Raw genomic sequence first — 16,245 nt, 5'->3', positions numbered from 1 at the left:
CCATTTAAGCAGAATCTTCTTGCAATATACAGAAGGCTTTGAGGGCCAGCCTTTACTCTATTTTTTGCTGCACTGATTTCACTAAGATCTGGTGGCGATGTTTTCCTGATCAGCATACTCTGGGGGAAAGATACTTTGCTATAGGTCTTGTGGTGTTCTGTTATACTTATCTACTCAGCTGTTTCTCTTTGCTATTGCAGATGTACTAATAAAGTCTAAGAAATAGCAATAAATAGTCTCTCTAGAGGAAAATATTTTGTTCACAGGAAAAATGAAATTCTACTTTAAAGTTACTATTTTCAGTAAAATTTATTACTTCATCATGCTTTCACTCTAATTTCTACATAGAATAATACTTTTCCATACTTAACATATATGAACTGATGACACACTGCAAATTACCCATGAAGATTTTTTCATAGTGTTATAATTATTCTCCCTTCAAGATACATCTTAATTTACAAAGGTGAAAATAGTAACTTGACAGTAGAGAAACCTGACAGATACCTCCTTAACCAAGTCATCAAGGTTAATATCATCAGTAACAAGACATATCAACATCATGAACTAACCCCTTGACGTGATGTAATGAGAAGAACTCTTTACTTCTGTAGCATTCTTGGCAAAATATGTATAACTGTAACTCGTCATGAAGAAACATCACACAAATTCAAATTGAGGGACATTCAACAAAATAATTGGCCAGTTCTCTTCAAAAGTGTCAAGGCCATGACACTTCTCCAGGTTGGAAGACATGACAGCTAAATGCTGTGTGCCATTCTCGACCGGATCTTGGAGTTGTGAAAAGACATTAATGTGACATTTGGTGATACTTGATCAAATTTTGTAGATTAGTCAGTAGTACTGTACCAGTGATAATTCTAAGATTCTGGCAATAGCGCAATAGCACTATAGTTATATAAGATGATAATATTTGGGAAAGCTGTATAAAGATAAAGGAACTCTGTGTACTATTTTTGCAACTTCTTTTGGTGGGAGATATATTGCTTTTTCTTCCATCAAGGCTAGCACAGATTGGCAGCTTTATTAAATCATGAATGAATAAATATACATCCATTAGTTTAATCTTACATTTTACTTCTCTGTACTTTGTTTTAACCATTTGTTTCTTGATACTAGACCATACTTTCACTTCCATGCAATCCAGTTACTTTTTCATATACAGAGACCTGCAAAATCCCAATACTCGATTGTGTCCACATGTATTTTCAAAGACTCTATTGACACCGCACATTTTCTGCTAGAAGATATGGCACTAGCAGCTTCTTTAGGTCAATAAGGAAATCACTGATGGTACAGATAACACCAGCAGAATGGTCAGGGCCTTACTTGGAATGCTAGCATATAATTCATATTTATCATTGGACTCATGAACCCCTGTTAGTAACTGGAATATACATTTATATATTTTTAAAATATTAAAACCTTAGATTTTTAATTTGTTTTACTTTTGTGGTTCTCTTTCATATGTATTGAGGGCTTTTGAATAAACCACTCAGATAAGTCATAAACTTATTCTTAAAGCTGTATTTGTATTAGTATAGTATTTGAACTTTTCATATCTCTCCTCACCTAAAAGGTACTTACAGCAGATACATAAAATATAAGTAATTTCACATGCCTTGTATGTATATCTCTACTTCTCTGCATTCCATATTTTTTGCATTCCATATTTTAACAGTTATGAAAGATAAAAGTTATTTTGCTTTTCATAATCTTGATAAATATCTTGACTATTCTAAAAGTATGGTGATGTCATTGAAGCCTCTGGATGAAACAAATTAATTATAAGGTGGTTATCCTTTGGAGTAAAAAAAAATCTAAACCTAAAAAACTTACTGTGTGGAAGCAGCCAAATCTGTTGTTAGATGAGTGTTGATACCAGTAGCTCCATATTTAAATAGAAATTAACTTAAAATTAAATTGTATGTTATTGTCAAGATCAGAACAAAACTCAGCATTGCCTCTGTAGAATCAATAACTCTTACATAGCTTAATTTATTATATTAAAAATATGTAATAAAGTGAATAGTATAAATGAATGGGTTCCCATTCCAGAATTGCTTTAAAATGAAAGGCGGCTTAGTAAAGTTAATTATTTTAGAGCTTCAATGAAGAGTGAGCTTGAACATATTATTATTGTGGTTAAAATAATGGATCTGGTCTGCTGACATAAAAATTTTTAAATGAAAATAAGTTAACTTTCATGAAGCTGATTTAGTATTATTATTCTATGAGAATTTTATTTTATTTTGTTAGGAAAGTTTTCATGGTTTTGTTGTATCATAAGGCATTGAAACATCTCAACAAATCAGTATGTGAGAGGTGGGTCAGCTGCTTTCTCCTTCACTTCTTTGGGATACTGGGAGCAACTTGTCTGTAGATTTAAAAAAACAAAACAAAACAAAACCTTCTCTGTTATGTAAGTCTTTCCAAGGCATGCACTGGTACAACACAAACTTCTCCTGTCCAGGTGCAACTAGCCTAGCATCCAGACATCATGCAGAATACCTCAGTAATAGCAGTACACTGCACCTGCTCCCACCACAGGGCTGCTCCTTTGTGTATGATATTTGGAGCATCTGGAGGAGTATGAATGGTATAGGGAAGAGGACGGGGGAGGAAGCAGTGTGAGTACCTGGCTGGGAGAAGAGGATGTCAGTTGAAGTTGTGCAGGGCAAGCCTGAACATGTCATGTGCAAACTCAAACATCTTTGATGTTCTTTAATTAGTAACAGCTGGTGGAATCCCATTATGGGGTCTTCATCGGCCTTGAGCTGACTCACAATCCTGGTGATTGATGCAGCTATCTAGCATGGGCTGCTGATCGTGTGCCATGATGCTGTGCTAGATTTTCTGGAACAGAAGGCAAGACAATTTCTCCACAATGTTAGCTTTCCCCTGGAATCACTGTCCTTCCCACCTAAGGCATGATGCATCAAGATAAATGGCACCTAGTTGCATTCTATCATTTATTAAGTAACTGGTTGTAATGTTGAATGAAGCTGGGTACATTTTGCTCCCAACTTGGCTTGTTTCCCATTCTGGAGCATCACCTGACCTCACTGAAACCTGACGAGCCTGCATGATGTCTGCAGTGGCAGTGGCAGCCCAGCATGATCTGTTGCAGTAAGAATCTCAAGTATTGATTTTACTGTAGTTAAAATAACTTCTGACAGAAAATTGAAAAGAAATCTATTTTAAATCAAGCAAGCTTGTAAATAATTACAGGGATGTATATAAATCCCCATTGCTATTAAAATGTGACATAATTTTTTACTAAGATGTGTGTTTAATGGTCCTTCAAATGATTTCCTGAATTGAGGACCTTTTCTGACTTTTTATGATGGCATACCAAATTTTTCAAGTTTAAGGTTTTAGTTCTGTAAATTTTTTTTCTCCATCAGATTTTACACTGTACAGGTTTTTTTGTTTTTGTTCTTCTTTTGGTTTTGGTTTTCTTTGTGGTTGTTTTGTACTCAGCATATCTTAAAGAATAAATAGAAGAAATGATAATATGGAAGATTCAAATCCAAAACTTACAGGTATTAAAATAAATATAAACAGACTAAATACTCCATTTCAAAAGTTACAGATCGTCAGAAAAACATACATATAATCTTAAAAGTGAGCTGCATGGCTATGCAAAAGAATGGGAAAAAATGTACAATGTGACAGTTAAGCAGAGAAAAGTTTTTTTTTTTTTTTTAAGATTTTATTCACGAGAGACAGAGAAAGAGAGAGAGGCAGAGACACAGGCTCCATACAGGGAGCCCGACGTGGGACTCGATCCTGGGTCTCCAGGATCAGGCCCTGGGCCGAAGGCAGCGCTAAACCACTGAGCCACCCGGGATGCCTGAAAAATTGGTCTTTAATTCTTAAATTGAACAAGGTAGATTTAAGAGAAGAAAATAATACTAGGAAAAAAATAGGCTTATTTCAATATAATAAGAGGCTAAATCCAAGAGAAACATCTAACATCCAAACCTTATATTGAGATAATAATATAGCTTCACTTGACAAAGCAGGAAGTGACAGAACTAGGAGACGCAGACAAATAATCACAGTATGAGAATTTAACTCACTTATCTCTGAAACTAATAGAAGAATGGGAAAAAACAAAAAACAGCAGTTCTTACTATCTGGGTAACTCTTCTTCAGATCTTGTCCCTTTGGATTCTGCCTTCAAACAAATGTCTTAGATAATTTTTCCAGCTTTCCTCAGCAGAATGGTTATGCTGAAAAAGACTATTCTGCCATTGTTGGAAGCAGACGTCTTTATAAGCACAGTATTTTTTTTTTTTGTGGTATGCTACAGTTTTTATCCATAAATTCATTAATATAAAATTAAGAAAAATAAGCCATTTATTGTAGAGTACGTGATTTTCACCAGCAATGAATCTACTACTATTATAGATCTACTACCTAGTAGAAAAAGCATCAAGTAAATAAGGTATATTTACAGATTCATGTATGTTATAGGTTCCTATTTTAGCACATATTAATGAAACTAAATCATATGCTAGGGCTTAACAAAAATCTGAAGGAATTCAAGGAAATTGTATAAAAGAAATCACCATTTCTGATCAAGCTGTCAGCAGCATATGAAGAACTACAGTTTGAACATTGTGCTCATTTGTATTATGGAGCTCTTCTGACCAAGGTAAACTGGATAAGTCAGACCATCTCTCTCCTGAGTACAACCTGAAAAATTGGAACAGAGAGAGAAAGAGAGATTGGAAAACTAACAAGGCAAATAAATATTGAAGAGTAAAAATCCACAGAAGTGAACTCAGCATTTTAAGTAGCTTTCATCGAGAGAGATCTGCAGGTTCAGGGAACTTACTTAGAGACTGGACATTAAGCAAAACTAGCTTCCAATAAGTGCACCAGGATGTAGGGAGAACAAAGTTTAAGAGCCATTGATCATTGTCTTCTTGTGTGGTGGGAGATGGAGTGGATATAAATTCTGTAGGGTTTGGGTGGGACCCTGAAGGTTATGGTTTGGAAGCTATAGTGAACCTGAAATCAACCAATTCTAACCAAGTCCTAAAGCCTGACTTTGAATTATTTGAGTCTCTGATTAGATTAAATATTCTGGAAATGATTGTGCTGTGCTGTTAGTTGCAAAGGCGGAGTAAAATTAAATTGGAATTATCTCCGTAATTTTCGCATGTTATTTCTAACACACAAGTAAAAATGAGTAGGAAAATTATGAGAAAAAATATGTGACCAAAACCCAACTGAAGGGTGCTTGACTGCCTGAGTTGGTAGAGTGTATGACTCTTGATCTCAGGGTTCTGAGTTTGAGCCCCACATTGGGTATAGAGATTACTCAAAAGTAAAATCTTTTTAAAAAGTTAAGAAAATTTTAAAAACCAACTGATACAACAGATAAAAATAGGTATACCAAATAACTGTATAATAGTTATCATCTGTGCAATTAAAAATGTCTCATATATCAAAAAAATTAAGAATGTAACAGAGAACTAGAAATGAAAACATCAGGTTTTGTTTTATGTATTTGAAGTTCTTTTATATGGTACCCAAATATTTAGGTTTGTAGTATGCCTGTTAAATGGATCTCTTAATTATAATAAAATATCCCTTCTTAAAGTTTATTTTGTCTAGCATCAGTGTAGCTATTCCAGGTTTCTTATGCTTCCTTTTGTTTGTTATGTCTTTTTTCATACTATTATTTTATACCTGATCCTATTTTTATATATAAGTTGTGTGTCATGTAAATAGCATTTAATTGGGAATTCATTTTTGTTGTTTTTTCTAATCTAGACTGACAAGCTCCACTTTTAATTGGAATGTTTAGGTCTTTTTACATTTAATTACTATTAATATAGTTTGCCTTAAAGTGTCAACTTTAAATGCCCTTCATTTTCTATTTCCTGTCTCTTTTTGTTTCTCTGGTCTTATTTTTGTGCATACTTTTGTGTTTATTGAACATTTTTTATTTTTCATATTAAGTTCCTCTATTGGATTTTTATCTCAGGCAGTTTAAAACATGTCCACATATTCTTTAATGCTTTTTTTCTTTCAGTAAGTGAAGTTTATGGCTCTTCCCAGGATTCTGGGCCAATTTCATGACTCGTTAATTAACAGAATGCAGTGGTTGTGAGGCTATATAAATTTCTAGGCTGAAATTCCAATCAACTGCCATTATCAACTGCTGCCAATGGAGGATGCCATCTTGGCCCTCCTCTTAGCGTTCTTTCCATCTATTTCATTGGTTCTCAGTTTCTATCACGTGTTACTTACCTTCAACCAGAAAAACTTCCAGTAGCAAGGTGAATTAGATTATCAAGAGACAAATTGTCTCAAGTTTGTTTATATGAATGTATCTTATTTCGTTCTCAGTTTGGAAGGATAATCTTGCTAAATACAGAATTCAACGTTGATGGTTTTATTTTTTCTTTCACTCTGGTTGTAGTTCTCCACTGTTGCTTTTGAGAAGGCAGCCGTCCTCTCAAAGCCCACAATGACATCGCCTCACAGAAAGCGGCTTGGCTTGGCTTCTAACAAGAGGTTAGTTGACTTTTATTTTATTTTAAAGATTTTTATTTATTTATTCATGAGAGACAGAGAGGCAGAGACACAGGCAAAGGGAGAAGCAGGCTCCATGCAGGGAGCCTGAGGTGGGACTCGACCCTGGGTCTCCAGGATCAGGCCCTGGACTGAAGGCAGTGCTAAGCCGCTGAGCCACCCGGGCTGCCTAGGTTAGTTGACTTTTAAATCATTATTTACATATATTGGTGATATGTTCTTACTTCTCAAGCAAGGTTGATGGAAATGCACTTGTTAATTTCATCAATATTCTTTATTTCATGTGTATGTCAAATATATGCTAAAACTTTTCAAAAATTTATAGCTGTTTTTCAATCAAAAGTATTTAATTTATATAAAGTGATTAATTTCTATAAATGCAGTTATTTGATAACAACACATAAAGCAAAAAAGTGGGAAGCTAGCATAAAGTAACAAAAGCAAAAAAATGAAATTTTCTTTTCATTTCTTATTAAAATATATGTTTGAGTAAATTATATACTAATTAAAATAATTTAAGCATATTTCTGAGCAAAATCTCAAAATATTAAAACTTTTTTCCTTATAATTGTTGATCTGCTTCTAACATTGATGTGGATGAGAAATTTTATGAATAGGCAGATTTTTACTAAAGAAAATGAAGCGACACTTTTGTTACCTAGAGCAAAATTTTTATAACTACAATAATTATATAATATTAAGCTTGCACAAACATTTTATATACAGTGATTTACATAAAATAATTCAAATAAGAATCAATGCAGTAACAATTTATAAAATGTAAGTGAAATTAAAATGAAAATATTCATATTTATATGTGCTTAATATGTAATAATTTTGGTATTTCAAATAATAATTAAGTGATAGCCTATGTAACAAATAGTACTTGTAGAAAACATCAAAGAATAAATTTAAAAAGTATAAAATACCAGGAAGTAGATTTTTTTTTCAGGAAGTATATTAAATATGCTTAACATTTAATGGAAATTAAATAATAAGATAAATTTTTGTATTTTACCCTAGTATCAAATTATGAAGGAATTTAAAATGTTACTGTGTTTTAGAATGAAGTTTGACACCACAAATTTTAGATTTACATGTCCTTTTCATAGTAATTCTGCTTCTAGGACTGTATCTGTATGTATCTGTATGTTTAGCTGCCTAAACATGTACTGGGAGGGGGGCTCCTTAAGATAGGAGCTCTTGTGCCCCAGCTCCCTGTTTGCCCCAGCTGTGGCTCTCCCTTCCAGGCTGCCCTCTCTCTTTAAGAATTAACTTCAGAAAGGCAGTAGGAGTGGGAAGACTCCCAGACCCAGGGCATGGGGGCGACCTGTCCCAAAGAGAAGGCCTAGTAAGCTGAGCCACCAGCTGAGTTCCCCCTCAGATCCAGACTGGACCAGGAGGGTTTTAAGTTGTTTCTGGTTATACTGTGTTCCTTTATTCAATTGCAAAAGAAAAAAAAAATGCTCCCTGTAGGGCCCAGACTCTTAGCAGCAGTACAACACTCTCCCCATCTTCGATTAAAACCTGGAACCACTTTATTTTAAGTGCTTGAAAGGTAAAATAGTTGCAAAATGAATTAAAGTGTGTCCATACTGTGAATATTATACAACTTTTACAATCACTGTTAAATCTATATGTACTTACAGAAAACATCTTCAAGACACAATGTCAATAAAAAAGATAAATCAAAGACTTTCAAATAAGCATACATATGTATAAATATATTATTTATGTAACTGTATATGTGTGTTTGCATATGCTAATACACACGTTTGATTGCTAATCATGGTTTCTTTCCACAAAGGGAAATACATTTGCATTTTTTTGCAAGTTTTACATTAAGTACATGTGGTATTTGTAACTAATGTAAAAGTCAAAGAAATAGTCACATGAAGGCATAATACTAAAGGTTATTTTGAAATATCTACAATCCTGCTTTTTGTTTCTACAGAATTGACTTTTGGGTAATTTTGTGTTAATAGATTCATACAGTATGTGGTGTAATTTGTCTTGCTTCCTTCATTTGGCATGGGGTTTTCGAGGTTCATCCATGTTCTAGCATGTATCAGAAATCGGTTCCTTCTCACTGCTGATTTATAATTCCATTCTGTGGTTACTAACCACTTACTGTTTACCTGTTTATGAGTTGATGGAGAATACAGTTCTTCTCAGATTTTGGATATTATAAATATAATGGCTGTGAACATTTTTGTAGAAGTCTTTGTGTAGACATAAGCTTTCTTTTCTCTTGGGTAAATACCCAGAAGTATGTGATCATTTGGTGAAGTATATTGAACTTTTTAAGAAATCGCCTAAATGCTTTCCAAACTATTTTACCATTTTGCAATCCCAACATCATTCTTTGACGTTCCAGTTGTTCCACATCCATATCAACTTTTGGTTTTGTGACACTTTTAAGAATTACCCCTTTGAGGGATCCCTGGGTGGCGCAGTGGTTTGGCGCCTGCCTTTGGCCCAGGGCGCGATCCTGGAGACCCGGGATTGAATCCCACATCAGGCTCCCGGTGCATGGAGCCTGCTTCTCCCTCTGCCTGTGTCTCTGCTTCTCTCTCTCTATGTCTATCATGAATAAATAAATAAAATCTTAAAAAAAAAAAAAGATTAAAAAAAAAAAAGAATTACCCCTTTGAGAAGGTGGAATTTGGGATCTGAATATGGATTTTATTTTTATTTCCCAGGAAGATTGAAGGTGGTAGGAATTTGTTCATGTGCTTATTGAATATTCTCTAGTGAACTATTTACTAAAGATAAATTGTGTGTATAGTTAAAAGTTGTTTTCTAATTATTGAAGTAATTCCTTATGTATTCGAGATACAAGTTCCTTTTTCAGATATATCTGTTGTTAATATTTTCTGCAGATCTTTGCCTTGTCTTCATTTTTTAGCTTTTAGAAAGAGAAGTTTATATATTTGATGAAATATAAAAAGATTGTTTATTTTTTAAAAAAAGATTATTTATTAGAGAGAGTGAGTGCATGTGCACATGAATAGGGGGGACAGAGGGAGAGAGAATCTTAAGAAGACTCCCTGCTGAGTGCAGAGCCTGACATGGGGCTCCATCTCACAAGCCATGAGATCATGACCTGAGCCGAAACCAAGAATCAGACACTTAACCAGCTGAGCCACGTGGGCACCCCACATTTTTCTTTTTTTTTAAATCGTGTCTAACAAATATTTTCCTATAGCAAGGATTGAAAGATTTTTTCCTATATGCTTTATAGTTTGTACTTTTATATTGAAGTATGAGTTCTAATTCAAGTTCATTTGTGGGGACACTTGGGTGGCTCAACAGTTTAGCGCCTGCCTTCAGCCCAGGGCGTGATCCTGGAGTCCTGGGATCAAGTCCCACATCGGGCTCCCTGCATGGAGCCTGCTTCTCCCTCTACCTATGTCTCTGCCCCTGTGTGTGTGTGTGTGTATGTGTGTGTGTGTGTGTGTCTCATGAATGAATAAATAAAATCTTTAAAAAAAAAGTTCATTTGTGCAGTATAAATTTCATGTCCAAATGCATTTTTCCATATGGTTATTCAGTTAAACTATTTATTGAAATAACTCTTCTTTCTTTCATTAGCTTAGTTTGGCACCTTGTCAAAAATTATTTGGCCATATTTCTAGACTTTCTATTCTGTCCCATTGTCTCCTTATGCCAAAGCTATACCCTCTTGAATATTGGAGCTTCGTAAGAAGTTCTGAATAGTAAAAATCCTTCAACTTGTTTCAAAATTTTGGGCTATTAGAGATCTGTTATACTTACGGATTAATATTAGAATAGTTTTGTAAACTTTTGCATAAAAGCTTGCTGACATTTTTATTGAGGGTGAATCTTTGGATGAATTTGGAAAGGACAGATATCTTAACACTATAGAGTTTTCCAATCCAAGAAGATGGTGTATCACATTTCCTTAAGTTTCTCCTGTTTTTCTCAGCAATATTTGAGGTTTTCATTTGCAAATTTTGCATATATTTTGCTAATGTTTCCCTGGGTATATCATGTTTCTTGGTACTATTGTATATGATAAAGTTTCAATTTCACTTTTAATGATTATTTGCTGGCATATAGATGTGCAATTGATACTTTGTTTATTGATCTTGTATTCTACAAACAAATCCACTTATTCTACTTGCTTCTTTGTATATTCCTTCAGATTTTCTACATATATGATAATGCTGTCTCTGAAAAAAGAGACAATTATGTCATCTTTTCCAATCTGTATATATTTTCTTTTCTTGTATTATTAAATTCACTAGCACTACCACTTTAATTTTGACTGGAAATGATAAGAACCTATACCCTTGTCTTGTTCCCAAACCTGTGGGAAGTCCTTTAGGGTTTTTCTTCAAAATATTATGCCAACTGTAGATTTTTTTATTTATTCACTTAAGATGAGGAAATTCCTTTTTATTTCTGGTTTGTCAAATTTCATCAAATTGCACACTTAAAATTGATGAGTTTAGGTGTATGTAAGTTATCCTTCAACAACAGATTTAAAATGATATCAGTACTCTGGTTTCTCTTCAGATTGTATAAATCTTTCACCTTTTAAAATGAGGGGATCAGGGGATCCCTGGGTGGCGCAGCGGTTTAGCGCCTGCCTTTGGCCCAGGGCATGATCCTGGAGACCCGGGATCGAATCCCACGTCGGGCTCCTGGTGCATGGAGCCTGCTTCTCCCTCTGCCTGTGTCTCTGCCTCTCTCTCTCTCTGTGTGTGACTATCATAAATAAATAAAAAAAAATTAAAAAAAAAAAAGTAAAATGAGGGGATCACCTTAAATATTTGCTGGAACTGTTACTCAGGTAGTTAAATACTACAGAATATTGATCATTTTCTCATATTTATTTAATGTGTTTTTCATCTATGCCTACTATTATATGTGCATATATGTAAAATAGGAAAACACAAGTCTCAGTTCTAGGTTATCATTACAATTAAGTGATTTGTTTAGGGTGGTATTTTATGAACTATGAGGAATTATAGAATCATCAAATTCTTTCTATTCAGGAAATATATATGTGTATATATGTGATATCTCTGAGGGTATTTAAGGTTTTGATTTCATTGTTATTCTCCATATTTATGTGAGATGATAGCAATTTGGAAATAAGCAAAACTTCCTTTAGTTGTCAAAAAAGTGAGTTGCATATTGTTACTGAAACATTATCAGTAGAAATAAACAGGGCTTGGAAAAGGAACATATTGAGAAAAAAAAGAATGCCTCTATATAGTATCCAACAGTTATATCTAAGCTATGAAAAAAAGCATTATTTCTTTCAGAAGCTTCAACAATGATTTATCCTCTCTGAATTTTACCTGTCTCTCATAGTTAGCAATTATTTCCTGGGCATTCATCCTAGATTGTTGCTAAGCAATGACTATAAGCTTGTACCTTGTCAGTTTACCATTTGCTACACAGAATTCTTGCATAAGTCTTTGCCAAAATACTGCCTTTTTGTTCTAAAAATTAATAAAGTATACCTATCTTACGTAGAATTTAATATATATATTTTTCTCTTTAACACAGTCTTTAGGGAGGCAAAATTAAATTTGTTGGGCCATTGACTCTTACAGAATTTTGTTAATTTGTAATTACTTTTTTTAGTACACACGCACACACACACACACACACACAGAGGCAACTGAACAGGATCTACATAAAAGAAAAGCAGACCATATCATCACTATGACATATGGTTCATCTGATTTGATTCAGCTCATTTCCCTGGAAGAGATGCCTGCTGGGAGCTGTATCTTTTCTACTTGTTTTGAATGCACTAAAAGACCAATTATAAACCCTGGCACAGCATTTTATAATCTTATTTGTACTCTTATATTCTATTTTACAAACTTGTTTTAGTTTATTTTTCTATGAATCAAGTAAACCAACCAGACTTGTTGGGATAGTGATAATAATACTTAGCTGCAGTCACAGTACAAGAATCCAAACCTTGGAATGAGGCTTAATGAGTTCTTAAGCAAATAATTACATTTCTACAAACCTCAACTAACTTTATTGGCAAAATGAAGATAATAATTATTTCCCCCTAAACTTGAGAAACTGTACAAATATATGCAATCCTCCAAAACAAAGTTTGTTGTTATATTTCAGTCAACATATTAGGATCAAGGTCTCTCTCTTTTTTTTAAAAAGAAAGATTTACTTTAGAGAGAAAGAGAGAGAACACATGCATGTATGCACACATGCATGCACACATGTAAACACACACATGAATGGGAGGAGGGGCAGAGGGAGAGGGAAAGAATCTCCAGCAGATTCCTCCCTGAGCAGGAAGCCCAGTGTGGGGCTTGATCTCATGACCTTGATATCATGACCTGAGCTGAAATCAAGTTGGATGCTTAACCAACTGAGCCACCCAGGCATCCCTCAAGGTCTCTTTCTTAGAACAGGGAAGCATCTTTTCACTTTTCTCCCCTCTTTTAATGTTTCTAATAATATTTTTTCTATGCTGATACCAAGTTTTATGTAGTTCTATTTCAATGACAGGAAAATATTTCACGTCTCTCTATTTATTTAGGTTTCTTTACTAAGTAGGACTTAAAAGTTTGTCCTTCTGTAGATGTTATCCTGTTTTCTTTGCATTACAGATGACGTTACTCTATTTGTTTTTCTCTTTGTAATTTGCACAGTAAAATTCTCTGAGCTTCAAAGTGAATTTAGAATTATAGAGGTACAAGAGTTATTTTGGCATATTCAGATTTTCATTGTTTTTCTTTTGATCCATTGCTCAATACCTAAAATTTGATTAACAGACATATTTATGTTTTTATTGTATTTAATACCTCTTTAAATCACTCACAATATATATTTTGGTGTCTTGTGTTAACAGTAGATAGAGTTTTTTGTCCAATAGTCAACTCTTTGTCCTAACACTGTTTAGTAAATAATATTTTTTAAACCACTAAACTGGGGTTTTAGTTCTATATCTTAAAATTTTATATATATGTGGGATCCCTGGGTGGCGCAGCGGTTTGGCGCCTGCCTTTGACTCAGGGCGCGATCCTGGAGACCCGGGATCGAATCCCACGTCAGGCTCCCGGTGCATGGAGCCTGTTTCTCACTCTGCCTGTGTCTCTGCCTCTCTCTCTCTCTCTCTGTGACTGTCATAAATAAATTAAAAAAAAAAATTATAAAAAAAAAATAAAAAAAAATTATAAAAAAAAAAATTTATATATATGAGAATTTCTTTCTAGGCTAGTTCATTTAATTGATTTATGTACCATTACCATACTTTTATTTGTATTAGATAACAATTTTAGTATTTCTTAGCCAAGGTTTCTTTTCTTTTTCTTTCTTTCTTTCTTTCTTTTTTTTTTTTTTTTTTTGGTTAAGATTTTATTTATTTATTCATGAGAGACACACATAGAGAGGCAGAGACATAGGCAGAGGGAGAAGTAGGCTCCCTGCAGGGATCTCAATGCTGGACTTGATCCCAGGACCCCGGGATCATGCCCTGAGCCAAAGGCAAATGCTCAACCACTGAGTCACCCAGGTGTCACTTAGCCAAGGTTTCTTAAAGTCCCAATTTCCAAACTTCTATTATAGTTGCTTTGTTCTTTCTTCCTCCCCATTGATTTAAGTTCATCTTGGTTAATGTGAGAAGGTAATTTTATTGGGACCAAATTGCACACTTTTCAAAAGATATTTGTAGAACAAATTGAGCCAGTAGAGGTAGAAAAGGAGACTGAATTATCACTTTTTGGAAAAATATTCTCTTCCTTATTTATGTTCTGGGCCTTCTTCCATTGGGGGAAAAAAAGGTACAACTTAAACAATAGAGTTTTTTTCATGACTGAATTATTGTACTTGCCAGGTCATATAATAATCAAAGTATAATACTACTATTACTTAGATTGTTATTATTGTATTCCTTTACCTGTTTGTTTAGGAGTAAGGACAAAGAATTAAACTATGGTATTGTTTTGGTGATTAAATTATAGTTCATGGGACAGCCCTGGTGGCTCAACAGTTTAGCGCCGCCTTCAGCCCAGGGCCTGATCCTGGTGGATCGAGTCCCACATCAGGCTCCCTGCATGGAGCCTGCTTCTCCCTCTGCCTCTCTCTCTCTCTCTCTCTCATGAATAAATAAATAAAATCTTTTAAAAAATTTAAAAATAAATTATAGCTCATAATGTTGTAACCATTCTGACACTGATGCATAAAGATTTCTGAATATGTCAGAGCTACGTTGTTACATTCAGCAAAGAAACACAGACACTTGTTAAAATGAAGAGAAATCAGCAAGTGATGTTTCCCTTTGAGTTTCACATGAGTGTTATATTTTCCTTGTTAGCAAGACAATTATTCAGTCAAGACTCAGAGAGTAAGGCACTATTAAAAGGAAAAAAAGAAAAATGATAAATCAAAGAGAAGGTTCTGCTTATAGAACATTTTATTTTAAATTGTAAGATATCCACATAACTACTGTTAATGCATATTAGAATGTGGTGAATGCCAAAATGAAAGTCATTGGGGATGATGGAACTTTAGAGGAGGGAGAAGTTACTGTCATATATAGCAATCTGGTATGACTTCGTGGTTGATTTGGCATGTGAGCTCCACCTTGACAGATGGTTTAGATTTGGGGTTGATGAGATGGCATCACTGGAAGAGCTGAGACAAAGCTACAGAGGTGCAAAGACTTAGTATATATCCATGAGAAATTAGGTAATTTATTTTGGCTAGAATATAAGGGTGTGTGAGAAAAAATAGTGGGAGATAATTTTGGAAAGACAATTATAGGCCAGATGGCAAAATATCTTGAATAGTAGCTATTAGATTTTGGATTTTATTTTGTTGATAATTTGGGGCCTATGAAGTATTTTTTTTTAAAGGTGTTGGTGTGAATGGTGCAATGCTTTAGAAAGGTTACAAAAATGATTATCTTCCTAGATAAGCAGTAGACAGGCATTCATACAGTACTAGTGAGATTCTAAGATTCTAAAATCTTAAATCACTAGGTTAGGAAAGGTTTAGATAATGTTATCTTTTTTGTAGATGTTATCTTATCAGTGGTCACAAAAGTTCATCTACTAAGCCATTTCTACTTTGCACTGTCATGTTTGATGTCAAATTAATGTTTTTTTCTTGTCTTTCCCTTTAATTAAAGAAAGATGTTAATATCTTTTGAAAGAAGTTAACTGAAGTATAAAATCATTGCCTTTGAAATTATTAGAATAACAAATGTGATATGAAATATTAAAGATTTCTAGTGCATTACAATAATTATAAAAAATCATGTCATTTGAACGTAAATTTGCATTGTATTTGTTTCATATATTACATTTTGACTCAATATAGTTATAAATCAGGGCACCTCAAGGTATCTCTGCTATACTCAGATCAAGAAATTGGAATATCACTACAGGTTAATTGAATGTTTCATGTGAGATTATTAGTGTTATTTAATTTTTAAATAAAACCCATACTCACCAAAAAACCTTCATTTTATTTATCATGTAGATTATTTATTGAATTATGAATATACGTAATTGGTATTCATTTTGATAAACACTAAAAATGTAAATGAAGTCAACTCAATAATTAACTTGAGTGCTCATGCATTAAAAGAAATGACTAAAGAAGTAGCAAAATCTAGTTGTAACTGCTGGTAGTCCGTTAGTGAAAACC

General features: G+C 33.9%; 1 pseudogene; it reads right to left on the bottom strand.

The window, feature by feature from the left end:
- Positions 1 to 2,679: 2,679 nt before the first annotated feature.
- Positions 2,680 to 3,064, bottom strand: LOC121482449 (annotated as a pseudogene).
- Positions 3,065 to 16,245: the final 13,181 nt, after the last annotated feature.

The sequence above is a fragment of the Vulpes lagopus genome, chromosome X (assembly GCF_018345385.1).
Source record: "Vulpes lagopus strain Blue_001 chromosome X, ASM1834538v1, whole genome shotgun sequence".
Taxonomy (NCBI): Eukaryota; Metazoa; Chordata; class Mammalia; order Carnivora; family Canidae; genus Vulpes; species Vulpes lagopus.
Note: the sequence above shows the minus strand (reverse complement) of the source record. Positions and strands in the feature narration are given on the sequence as shown.